The sequence below is a fragment of the Camelus dromedarius genome, chromosome 26, assembly GCF_036321535.1.
Source record: "Camelus dromedarius isolate mCamDro1 chromosome 26, mCamDro1.pat, whole genome shotgun sequence".
In the NCBI taxonomy this organism is placed as follows: Eukaryota; Metazoa; Chordata; class Mammalia; order Artiodactyla; family Camelidae; genus Camelus; species Camelus dromedarius.
In genome coordinates, this window is record NC_087461.1 from 28,474,469 (window position 1) to 28,486,786 (window position 12,318).

The following is a 12,318-nucleotide window of genomic DNA, read 5'->3' on the forward strand; positions in this document are numbered from 1 at the left end:
TTTGTAATAATTTAGTAATGGCCCGGATATTATTTTTAACAAGACTACTCACCATGGAATGGTGCAAGATTTTTTCGATGAGTTTATATTCACACATGTTGAAGATTGTCACTATATTATGAGAAAATGTCAACCATGGCAGTATTTTGACTTGAAAACGAGATAAGCTGAGAAGCATATTTTAAGTATAAAATAAATGATTGCATGCCTTTAAAGACAAGAAAGTAAAAGCATGATAAACTCTGACTTTGACACACTTAAAATATAAAAATTAACATAATGTGATTTACACACTTCTCTTTAACTCTTTCAGTACTTTCTCAGCCCCTTTCCCATTACACCTGCGTCCCCGCTCCTAACCCGCGGTGTACACACCCCGGATCACACGGGGGAGCGGGGACACTCACACCTGCATCCCCGCTCCTGACCCGCGGTGTACACACCCCTGATCACACGGGGGAGGGGGACCCGGGCGGTGAGGACCAGGGGCGCGGACACTCACCCGCTCCCTGCGGGCGAGGAGAATAGTCGAAGCGGGCCCGCCAGCGCACCCGTCCCCTCCTGCCCAGCCGGCCGCGGCCCCAGCTCGGTCAGGTCCACACACACCCCGGCAGGAAGCGGGCGCAGGCAGTGGGAAACGGGCGTAACTTCAGACAGCGGGCGGGGAGCGTCCTCCTCCCGCGGACACGCAGGTAGCGCTGTCCCGGAGTCTCCATGGCGCCGCCCGCTCAGTCCTTAGGAAAACAAGCTCCGCCCCCAGGGAAGATGCTGGCTGCTGATTCGGACTGCGCATGCGCACCGCCACCTAAGACACGCTGGCTTCGCGCGCCCCCTGCAGGTCCTCGAGGGTGGTGCAGGATACTCAGAACTCACTGTAGAACACATGACCCCTCCCAGCCAGGATGCTAAATCACTGGAAATCTCAGTGCCCTGGCCTCTTTGTTGATGGCACTGGCGATGCGCTCATCCAGCCATGCCTGCTCTCTTGCCTGGCACATGCCTCAGTCTTTGGAATCCCGCCTGAATCAGATTCTGTTCTGGAGGAAGGACAGGTGCAGAAGAATCTCAAAATTCCAGACTTAGAAGATGATCAGGAACCCAAACTCAACTCTGTCAACTCCCTGGGGTCCCCTGAGGAGTGTGGTTTTCTCAGAACCATCTGCCCTGTGTCAGGAGCAGACCAAGCCTCAGGTAGCTTAGAGAGGCTATCATGCAGCACATGCTTTGGACGGTTCTCAGTTCTGACCTGCATGATCTTGAGACCCTTTTGTAACTCCTAACACTGTTTTCTCATACCTATAGTGATGGTTATTGACGACTGAGTTAATCCTCTTACAATGCTGAGGTGCTATTGTTCCTTGGAAAACAGAATATTTTGAAGGGATCAACTGTTTATCACTTCCCCCTAATTATGTTTTTAAAATTAGAAATGTTTCAGGGAGCACTCAGGTCCTCCTCTTGCACCAGTTCCTGGTGTTGGCAGTTTCTGCTCTGAGCTCCAGATCCTGATCCTTCCGGTGGTCTATGGTGATGCCAGTGTGTGCATGCTCTTCCTTGTGCACCGGTGTGGAAAGGAGACAGCCCTTCCCCTACATGAGGCTGCAACATTCTGACACTCAAAGCAGGCACAATGAAGAATCAGCTAGAGCCCCCGGTACCAGCTGTCCCAGGTAGAAACATCACCTTCACCACAGTGTTCCTGTGCTCCTATCAGGCCTTCACTACTCCCAGCAGGCCATGCATGAGCAGTGTGACAGGTGACTGCCTGTCCCAGCACAGCATGGTGGTGATGATCCCACCTTATCTGTTTGTCTTTGGAGTGTCCCCACACCTCTCTGAGCTTCACTTTGCTCTTCTCACAGGCAGGGTTGTACAGGCATGAACCTCACAGTGTTATGATAGGTAGTCATGGTAGCTGCTCACCCAGTGGCAGGCTCTGCCGAGAAGGCTGCTGGGAGTGCTGTGTGTCTTCACACTTGTCCTTCACTCTCCCCAATGAAAACACTCTTGGCCTTATCCTTCCCTGGCCTGTGGCCTTTCTGTGTTTGCAAAAGAACATGGAAACAATCTGTTTGCAAAGAAGTTTTGAGGTTCTGTCCATCTGGTCCAGGAAATGCTGACTCTGCTAGATGTGCTGTTGGGTGGGCTCTCATGGGAGAGGCTTGGGCAGGACTTCCCTTGGCAATAAGCTGCCCCACCCAGGCCTTTCCATGATCCAGACTCCTGGGACCAGGGTGCAAATCCCCAGCTCCCCACTTGTCAACAATGTGACCTGGGCAACTTTCTCAAACCCAAGCTGTGTCCACCCAAGGTCATCAGAGATGGGGGATAACAGGATGTCCTGCACAGAGTGTCTGTGCAGATTAAGTGAGGTAGAACAGACAGAACAGTGGTGGGGCCTGGCCCATTGGTTGGCAGAAGGGAGCTCACCATGTGCAGCAATTTCCACGGGTCACCCAGCAATCTGCCCAGAGGCTTAGCCACTCCATCACTATCATGTGTCTGAAGTCCACTTAACCACATGGGAGAGAAACAAACACATATTCTGAGTGTAGCTGCCACAGGGAAATGTGTATCTGAGCGGGGAGTAATACCAGAGGGTGATCAGGATGGTGGAAGATGCCCCCTGGGGTTGAGCAGAGTGGAGCTGCCCTCTGGAGCCTGGGGTTAGTGAGGATGGGCTTGTAGAAATGCCTCTCTCCTTTACCCATCAATGCTAGGTCCTGCGGGTACTGAGTCCCACAATCGGTGTGCTGCTAGTGCCCTCAGCACAGAGAAAAACCCAGGGGGTCCCACAAGGCTTCGGCCACGTCCTCTGCTTCCTGAACTCCCATTCTGGTGACCCCACCTGGGATGCAGAGATGAGGTGAGGCAGGGGCTTGTGCTGTCAACACCACTACTCTACCCTGGGAATCTGACACACAGTAGGTGCTCGGTAAGTCATTGTTGAATGAACAGCAATACTGGGCCAAGTTTCTGTGGGTGTCTGTGCCCCCAGATCAGGGACCCCTCAGGGCCCACCTCACAAGTGACATGAAAATAATAATGCCACCAGGAGCAATAACAGTTCCTCAGAATAAGTGGGCTTTTCCAAGCACTCTCCACCTGTTGCAAAGGCCTCCCAGCAGGGAAGTGGGCTGTCAGGGGCAACACTGCACTCTCCACTGTAACAAGGAGAAAGCCAAGGGCCACAGAGAGGAGTGCCTTTCCAGTGTCACTGCTCACTTTCCCACCTTTTGGGAGACTGGGAGGCTTTTCTACTACATTCTGGCTCTGAAGCCCCAATACTGTTTGGACATGCGTCCCTCCCTGGAGCAGGGAACCACTAAGTGACCTGTCACTTGTCACCAAGCAGACAGGCTCATTTCAGCTCATTGTGCCACCTGCAGGTTGTACTAGTAGCAGGATCCTCTGGGAGACATCACACTCTCCCAACCTGAAAACAGGTGAACAGCTCACAGGTTTCCTGGAGAGGATGGTCACATGGCCTTGATCTGGCCAATCAGCATTTTCCATCCTCCCTGGCCACTGTGATTGGCTCAGGGCTGGGCACCAGCCCAATCAGGCTCCACGGAGGTCAGGCCTATTTACTGGAATCCTGGGAGCAGAGAAGTTCTATTTCAGTTGGGAGTTGAGGGGTGATGATGTCAGCCTGTGGCAGTTGGTGACTATCTTGCTCTCATAAAGGCAGAGCCATGTGAAGATGACACCAGTGGCAGAGCCCAGAGGTGGGGAAGGATGACTTCTGCCGATGTCACTGAGCACCAGGTACAGCCCTGCCTGAAGCTATCTCCCTGTGGATGTCTCAGTTAGGTAAGTCATTCTCTCCTGCCCTGTTTGCTTCTTTAAGCCACTTTGGTTTTCTGTCACTGGTTTTAAGAAAAAGTTTGACTATTCCTTCAAGCTGGCTAAATGGAGACCCTGGAACTGCAACAGTGTGGTGACAGGCAACAATGTGGCTAATAGACTCCAGAGGCCTCTGTTCAAACAGGGGATTGTAAATGACAAGGGAGAGTACACATGGCCTCAGTGAACAGATTTGCTAGTGGTAGCTCGCAGTTCCTGGATATTAGAGTGCATGCACTCAGCCAAGTCTCAGCTCTGCTCTCACACCTGCTAACCCATACATCTCCTCTCCCACCTGCCTGGCCTAGGGGCCTGGACACCCCCAGGCACCTGAAACAGCCCAGGGCTTTGTGTTGTAATTTACACAGGCTGCCCCCACTTCTGAGGGTGAGGGTGACTGGGTTCCAGTTTACAGAGAAAACAGACTAGACGGTCTCACTGGTGAGCTGTGGGGGTGGGACCCCAATCTACCATCTGACCTATGACTTCAGAGTGGACAGCCTCCCCACCCTCAGCCAGGATGCTTGCTAAGCCTAGGGGCTCAGGAGTCCTGCTCCCTCCAGCACCCCTCCTGGAGGTGAGAGTGGGGGGTGGCTCTTCCCTATACAACATTCACCCCTGCAGAGGCACATGTGTGACCTCACGGTCTGTCATCCCTTCCTTGTGACCTGGACCTCCTTGGCAGGGCATGAGAGGTGCCTTGATGTGTGAGAACCTTCATGGGTGCACACGTGGGCAGGTGCACCATGACTGAGAGGACAGCACCCCAATTTAAGCCCCCTCCATGCTCAGATGATTACATCCTGGAATTGAGGGGTTCCCAGGGGTCAGGTGGCCAATTCTGGCCTTAGGGGCAAATTCTTATCACCCAGGGGGCTAATTTTTAAATTAAATTACACATTTACATTTCAATAGTCAAGCCCCTTTCTCAGCAGCCTTGTAGCCTCTCAGCTTTTACCCCTCGCTGTGACCATGTTCTTAGCTTCAAATTGAATGCCATTATGGACATGAACATGTCCCTGTCATGTGTCACCTTCAGAGTAAGGGGCCACCCAAAACTCCCCTCCCTTCCCCTTGTCGATACCTCCACACAGGGAGTAGGGCCCTTTCGATGCAGTTGTGCAATGTGTGAGCTAAGGGTTTAGAATGACCAGGCTAGGAGGGGTCTGCCCCACATAGCAGGGCAGGTGGGCTGGCAGGGGGTGATGGTTCACTTGTAAAACTCAGCTGGTGTCAGGCAGCGACAACAGACTGGCAGCCAAGGGCTCAGCTGGTGCAGAGTAAGCGGATTAAATGTGTTCACCCAGACGCCTCGGGGATGGCAGCCCTGGAGTAAGACTACAAGTGAGGAAGGTGGAGGGTCCCCAGTGCCTGGACCTCCACCTTCTAAAAATCAGGACTGAGATGTGGCTTTGAAATCAGAACACTGGGGTTCAAAGCTTCCCCCACCACTTGGTCAATAATTCAAAGCAAATGAGCCTCAGTTTTCTCATGTGTAAAATGGGAACATTGAAGCCTCTCCCTCTGAGGGTGTGGAGGGAAGTAAATGCGGTGACAGCAGAGCACAGGAGATGTCTGGGCTGAGCCTGCACACAGGCAGGCCGTTGTTGCTGCCATGACCACCGTCTTCCAGGGCAGGGTCTGCACACTCTCCCTGTGAAGGTCCAGACAGTAAACATTCTAGGCTTTGAGGGACCTACAGTCCCTGTCACAACTACCACCCTCTGCTGTTGGAGGGCAAAGGCAGCTCCTGCAGTAGGTAGTCCAGGCTCGCACCCCCGCTTCCTGGGATAAGTATTCCTGAGATACAATTGTCACATAACTTTGTTGGCTTTAGGTGTGCAGCATAATGACTTGTTACATGTGCATATTGTGAAATGATCACTGCATTAAGTTTACTTGACGTCTGTCTTCACCCATAGTCACACACTATTTTCCTTGTGATCAGAAATTTTAAGAGGTACTCTCTTAACAACTATCAAATGCACAGCGCAGTGTTGTTAACTACAGTCACCTTGCAGTACATTATGTCCCCAGGACTTGTTTATCTTCTAACTGGAAGTTTGTACATTTTGATTATCTTCCCGAATTTCAATCACCCCCTGACTCACCTCTGGCAACCACCAACCTGATCTCTGTTTCTATGGGTTTCGGTTTATTTTGTAGATTCCACATATAAATGAGATCATAGGTATTTGTCTTTCTCTGTCTTATTTATTTCACTTAGCATAATACCCTGAAGGTCCATCCAAGTTGTCACAAATGGCAGGATTTCATTTTTTTAATGTCTGAATAAGATTCCATTATATATACATATATATGCGTCACGTTTTCTGTATCCATTCATCTGTTGATGGACACTTAGGTTGTTTACATATCTTGGTTATTGTAAATAATGATACAGTGAACGTGAGGGTGCAGTTGTCTCATTGACATAGTGATTTCATTTCCTTTGGATATATTCCCAGCAGTGGATTTGCTGGATCATATGGAAGTTCTAATTTTAAATTTTGGGGGAGTCTTCTTACTCTTTTCCAGAGTGATGGCACCAATTTACATTCCCACCAACATTGCAGAAGTTTCCCTTTTCTTCACACCACCACCATCACTTGTTATCTCTTGTATTTTGATGACACCCACCCTGACAGGTGGGAGGGGATATCTCATTGTGGTTTTGATTTGCATTTCCCTGATGGTGAGTGATGTTGAGCACCTTTTTATGTACCTGTTAGACATCTGTGTGTCTTCTTTGGAAAAATGTCTATTCAGTTCCTCTGCCCACTTTTTAAATCAGATTGCTTGTTTTTTTGCTGTTGAATTGTAAGAGTTTGGCTCAGTTCAGACTTCTGGGATGCAGAGACCTGCTCTGAGCCACTGTCACTGAGGAGGGAAGGGCCTCAGGCAGGAGGGAGGGGTTGCTGGATTTCACTTGCCCTGTTTGTCAAGTATCAGCTCTGGTGATGTGTGGCACATGGGCTTAGCTTTGGGCACGTAAGAGGAGAGGTTCCTGGGGAAGGGCTGGCTTTTTCCTCTGATTGATGTCCTACTGTGTGCCAAGCACAGCAGTCCTCTGAGTCAGAGCTGGAAAGCCAGGCACAGAGAGGTCAGGGAGTTTCCAGGTCACACAACATTAGAAGCATCATTAGGGTCTGATGCAGACCTGATGCCCAGCCTACATTCTCTCTCCTTTCCCAGGACCATCATGATCCCACATGTCAGCATCACCCAGAGAGGCCCAGGTATGGGCACTGGGACCTTTCCTGCCTAACATGCCAGGAGCCTTAAGAGGGAGGACAAGACACTTCCTGAGTCCATGATGCCCAGAGGCTGCTCTCAGCGAGAGGCCCAGCACACTCTTGGATGAATCCTAGCTCTGTCCTGAGTCACTCTGTCCTCCCTGCCTCAGTTCTTCTGCCCACATGGGGCTGGAAACAGCAGCCACTTCACAAAGGTCTAAGGAACCTCCAGGATCCTGGAAGCAGCGCCCTCACACAGAGAGCATGGTGGGGTCAGCCTCCATTGTCTCCTTAACTTTTCCTCACCTCTTTGCTGGATGAGGAGTCCTAGCGGGGCCCTGGCTTGTCCCAATTCTCACCCCAGATCAGGGTCCAGCAGGGGGTGGTGTCCAGGCTGGACTCTGTCCTCTGCCCCTTCTGGGCACCCTCATTCCCTACACCTTGGCTGCCTGGACACTGTCTTCCAGGGGCCACTCTGTGCCTCCCACACCTACCTAGCATCCACCCACCCTGGGTTACTCCATCGCCCTCTGGCCCTTGAACACACACCTACTCCGTGTTGAGTGGAAATGAGGTGACGGACATGCTGGGCCTCCTGGACAGTCTGGGGGAGCCCGATATCCCCATCCTGCCCACCGCCCCAAGAGCCCAAGTTGGGGAGAGGGTGTGCCTCCATTCATACTCTGATTTGCTCAGATTCTCAGCACCTACTTTGCTGGGTGGATATGGGGGCAGAGGGATGATGTAAAAGCAGGAGACCTGGACAGCAGAGCATGAGAAGGGGGCTAGCCCAGGCTGGTCTCATAACCCCCTTAGCCTTGGCTTTCTCATCTTTAAAGTGGGACAGACTATTGTGAGGTGAGCAGGATCCTGACCCATAGCCAGGCACTGTCCTACACGCATAAGAGAAGATCACTGACTCCTCATGAAAATCTGTGGGGCAGGGACAGGCGTTATCAACCATTTCTGCAGAAGAAGTAAGTGAGGCACAGAGAGAACAGGGGAGGTGACCACCCCAGATTACAGAGCCCAGGCCATCTGGTTCCAGTGTCCAGGCTCATGGTCAGTGCCCACTCTGGGTTTCCTTCCTCCCTTCACCCTCTACTGGGACCCATGGCTGCAGCCTCATCTCAGTGTGATTGTTCATGGGGAGCAGGATGGGGGCACTGAGGGCCCGTTTCTCTGAGCACTGCTTTCCCAGAAGGCTCAAGGGGTTGACTGTATTCACTACTGGACACCCAGGCCTGGGCCCAGGCCAGCCACACTGCAAGGCCTGAATCAATGATTGTTGAGTGAATACCTGGACCTCTGCATGTACCTGCATGTTGCTCCCATTTCCTCATCTCCACAGCTGGCTACCCGGCCAACACCTTATGTCGTCAGGCCTCTGCCAGGGACAGTCAAGGGGACCAGAGCTGCTCATCTGGGGACAGGGAGCCTCAGGGGCCCTGTGTCTGTCCCAAGCATCTCCTGGGCCAATTCACAGGGAAGCCCAGCCAGCTTCCAGGAACAGCAATCAGGTCCCAATCCCAGGGGTGTAGAGTAGGTCTTGAGGGGTGTTTCCTGAGACTGACTTTGTGTATGAAGGGGTCCTGGGGGTCAGGCTGCTTTCAACCTCCATTCCAGGCCCATACCCCTGCTGGCAGCATGGAGCTAGTCATAAAGGACACAGGCTGTGGGGCCAAGGCTATAGCAGGGCTCTGCTCCCTCTCTGTGGCTCAGTGTCCTCATTTGTAACAGAGAACTAGTAACAGGGCAATGGGAGGGCTCACTGAGACCCTCCTCTGTGGCTTTGGTTGGACACCGCCCTCTCTCTGCTCAGTGCCCTTCTCTGTAATAGAGAACTAGTAACATTTTTCTTAGCCCCTTATGGCCCCATTTTTCTGAGTCTCTTTCCACATTGAGCCCAGGGCTTTCACAGAGATCACAGACTTGGGAGGTAATCAGAGTGTGGTCTCAGCCCTAGTGGTCCCAACTGAGGCCAGAGGAACTTCAGGAGGGGTGGGAATCCAGAAGTGCTTCATGGAGGAGGTGAGATCTGAGCTGTGTCCCCAAGGATGAGCTGTCATCCAGCTGAGGCCTGGCACTGAGCAGGACCCATGTACATGGTGAATGAGGGTGTGAATGAATGAATGGGCACCCCTCTAACAGAGAGTGAGGGGGGAAGTCCCCCAGGCCAAAGCAGGAAACACAGGGCACCCTGGGGGAACAGTGGGCGGGGCTGCAGTGTGATGCCTGCCTCACCCTTTATGGGTGTCTTGCCCCCACTTTAGCCTGTGTTCTGGTGGATTGGGAGCCCTTGCCTCTCCTCTGCTCCAGGATCCTGCTCTTCATTCCCAGCAACACCCACCTGTGTCACCTCAGTGTCCCCAAGTGGACCTGGAACTGTCTTGTGGGAGATTGTGAAGAGGGATTTGGTGTGCAGCCCAAGACTGAAGTGGGAGGGAGAGGATAATAGGGACCTCCAGAGGGAGTCATGGGCTGGGGGAAATCGGAGGGGTGGGGAAGGCAGAGACTCAGGGCTGAAGGATCCTGCTAGTGGTGGCTCCTTCACAAGGGGCTTCACAGGGAGGAAGCATTCATGGGGTAAAGGCAGAGCTCAGTTTGGGGCTCGCTGACATGGAACAGCTCATCACAGAGACGTCCAGAGGAGCTGGATATAGGGAACAAAGGTGCCACTGATGTCAGGGTCAGAGCCTGAGACCCAGATGAGGTGGGGCGGTGGTGCAGGGTAAGGGGCTTGAGGATGTCAAGATGTTCATTCATTGGGGTCCTCAGGGTGGGGACCTTCATGTTCATTTCACATGGTGCCTGACAGAGCTAGACTTAGGGAGCTCACTGAGTAGACACGTGCTGACAACCTAGAGTCTCCTGTTTCCACATAAAGTCCCTGGTGTGAAGCCAGCTGGCACTCTTTAGAGTCATACACCCTCACCCCTGGGCTCTCTGTGTGCCTAGAGCCCAGTGGCACCTTACCTCCCACTCCCCACTGCAGGACCCTTTGCACACCTGCATTTCCACAAGCTATAAAACATCTTCTCTTGCTGTGTGTTTACCCTATGAAAACTCATTGCCCTAGGAAGAGAGGCCTCACATCCTGCCCTTATTAAAGTGGTAAAGCCTGTTGTTCAGAGAAGCCCCTGTCAGATCTCACAACCAACCAGGTACCTGTGCAAGAATTGATCATGCAGCCCCCTCCTCCTTGTGTGCACAGCACCCCCCCCAATAACAGACCCCACAAACTCAACCTTGGCCCTCGTGTAGACACCTCTTGCCTGTGTGGCCTGATGTTGCCTATAGCAGTGTCCCTATTAAACTTTCCTAAACCCTTCTCAGACGCTGGTAATTCTTTACCAACCCAAGTAACTAGCCCGCCATTGTGCCCACAATACCTGAAACAGAATTGGTTAAATTATGCAGATTGATGATGCAGGTTAATTTGCTATAAAGGTGAAATCAAGGTTTACAAATAAAAGCAACATACATACTCACGGCAGGACTAAGAACTCACATGGATAACTAAGACCCTCCACGCGCATCCCACTGTGGCCTCAGGGCCTTTGCGCTGGCTGCTCTTTCAGCCAGGATCTCTCTCTGCCTGCTTCTTAAACACCTCCAGGAATCTGCTCAAATGTCCTCCCTGACCTTATTTTTCTCCATGGAACATATCACCTCCGGACACTGTGCATATTTTACTTAATTTTCTCTGTGTCCCCCACCAGGCTGTCTGCTGCATGAGAATGGAGACCTGCCTGCTTCACTACCTTCTATGCCCGGTATCTGGAGCCCGCCCAACACACAGTAGGACGTCAGCGAATGTGTGACGGGTGTGTGATCACTGTAGGCCACAGACAAAAGTCTTCCCAGCAGTGATGGTAAGAGTCATTCATTCTCTACTTACTGAGCCCTACTGTGCACTGGATACTGACCTGGGTGGGAGGCATGCAGTGGATGAGACACAGTGAGCACACACAGCATGTTAGGAGGGACACGTGCTCTGGAGAGCACACAGGGCTGGGGGAAGTCAGGAGTGCAGGAGTGGAGGAGAAGAGGGCCAGGTGGAGACAGTGGTGGCAGAAGAGACAGAGAGGTGGGGCCCAGGTCTTGCAGGGCTTGATGGCTCCTGTGAGGGCTTTTCCTCAGGGCAGCGGAACCATGGCTGGGCGTGGAGCAGGGGCCCGGGTCCTGAATGCTATGCAGGAAATGGAGAAGGTGTCTGCTGGGGAGATGTGCGTGGAGAAGGCTGTCCCTGTAGACTGTGCAGGCAGGGAAGGCTCCTCTAAGGGGGTGACATCTGAGCTGAGCCCTTGTATGGACCGTGTTTCCACCTTCTGTAGACTGGATGCTTTCGTCTGCCCTGCAGGCCTATGCAGGACACACCCTGTTCTCAGTCACCTGGACTTGGCCTCCTGCCTCCCTTGTGGGCCCTCCCACCCCAGAAGGAGTCCTTCTAGATCTAACGCACTACCTCCTCCACTGGACTTGGACTCACACTGAGCCACTGTCCACCTGCCCAACTCACCCAGAGTCAAGTCCAGACACTTGGGGGAGCCCCTCCACCCCAGAGCCCATGAACTTACTCAAATGGCCAGTCCTCAGCCTGCTCACATGCCACACCCTCCCCTCCTGCAGAAACCCTGTGACAGATCCTGTCCACAGCACCCTGCTCCTCCAATCCTGACCCCAGGCTTTCCCATGGTGTGTGACCCCGCATGGGGTGCAGTCCCCTCCTCCAGTCTGGTGAGTAGAAACTACCTTTTCTTTTTTCTTTTGTTAATATATTTATTTTTTAATTTTTATTTTATTGAGTTATAGTCAGTTTGCATTGTTGTGTCAATTTCCAGCATAGAGCATAATTTTGTCAATTGTGTTTACTCTTTCAAGAAACCATCTCTTGGCTTGATTTTTTCAAATGTTTCTAATATCTCTATTTTATTTATTTCCTCCCTGATCTTTATCATTTCCTTCCTTCTGCTTACTTTTGTTATTTTTTGCTCTTCTTTTTCTAATTCTTTTAGGTGGTAAGTTTGATTGTTTATTGCAGTTTTTCCTCTTTTTTGAGGTAGACCTGATTCTCTCGCTATAAACTTCCCTCTAAGCACTGCCTTTTCTGGATCCCATAGGTTCTGTGTGGTTGTGTTTTCATCATCATTTGTCTCACTGTGTTTTTTTATTTCTTCTTTGATTTCATCATCCACCCATTTTTTTTAAAGTAGTATGTTGTTTAATCTCCATG

The 12,318-nt window shown here is 51.7% G+C and overlaps 1 long non-coding RNA gene across 1 annotated transcript; it reads left to right on the forward strand.

Annotated features, from left to right (window-relative positions):
* The first annotated feature begins 2,804 nt into the window (after nucleotides 1-2,804).
* On the forward strand, nucleotides 2,805-12,026 carry LOC135319416 (uncharacterized). The gene is made up of 3 exons (XR_010378003.1): nucleotides 2,805-3,813; nucleotides 10,805-10,957; nucleotides 11,715-12,026. It is a non-coding gene; the product is annotated as an uncharacterized LOC135319416 (long non-coding RNA).
* Nucleotides 12,027-12,318: the final 292 nt, after the last annotated feature.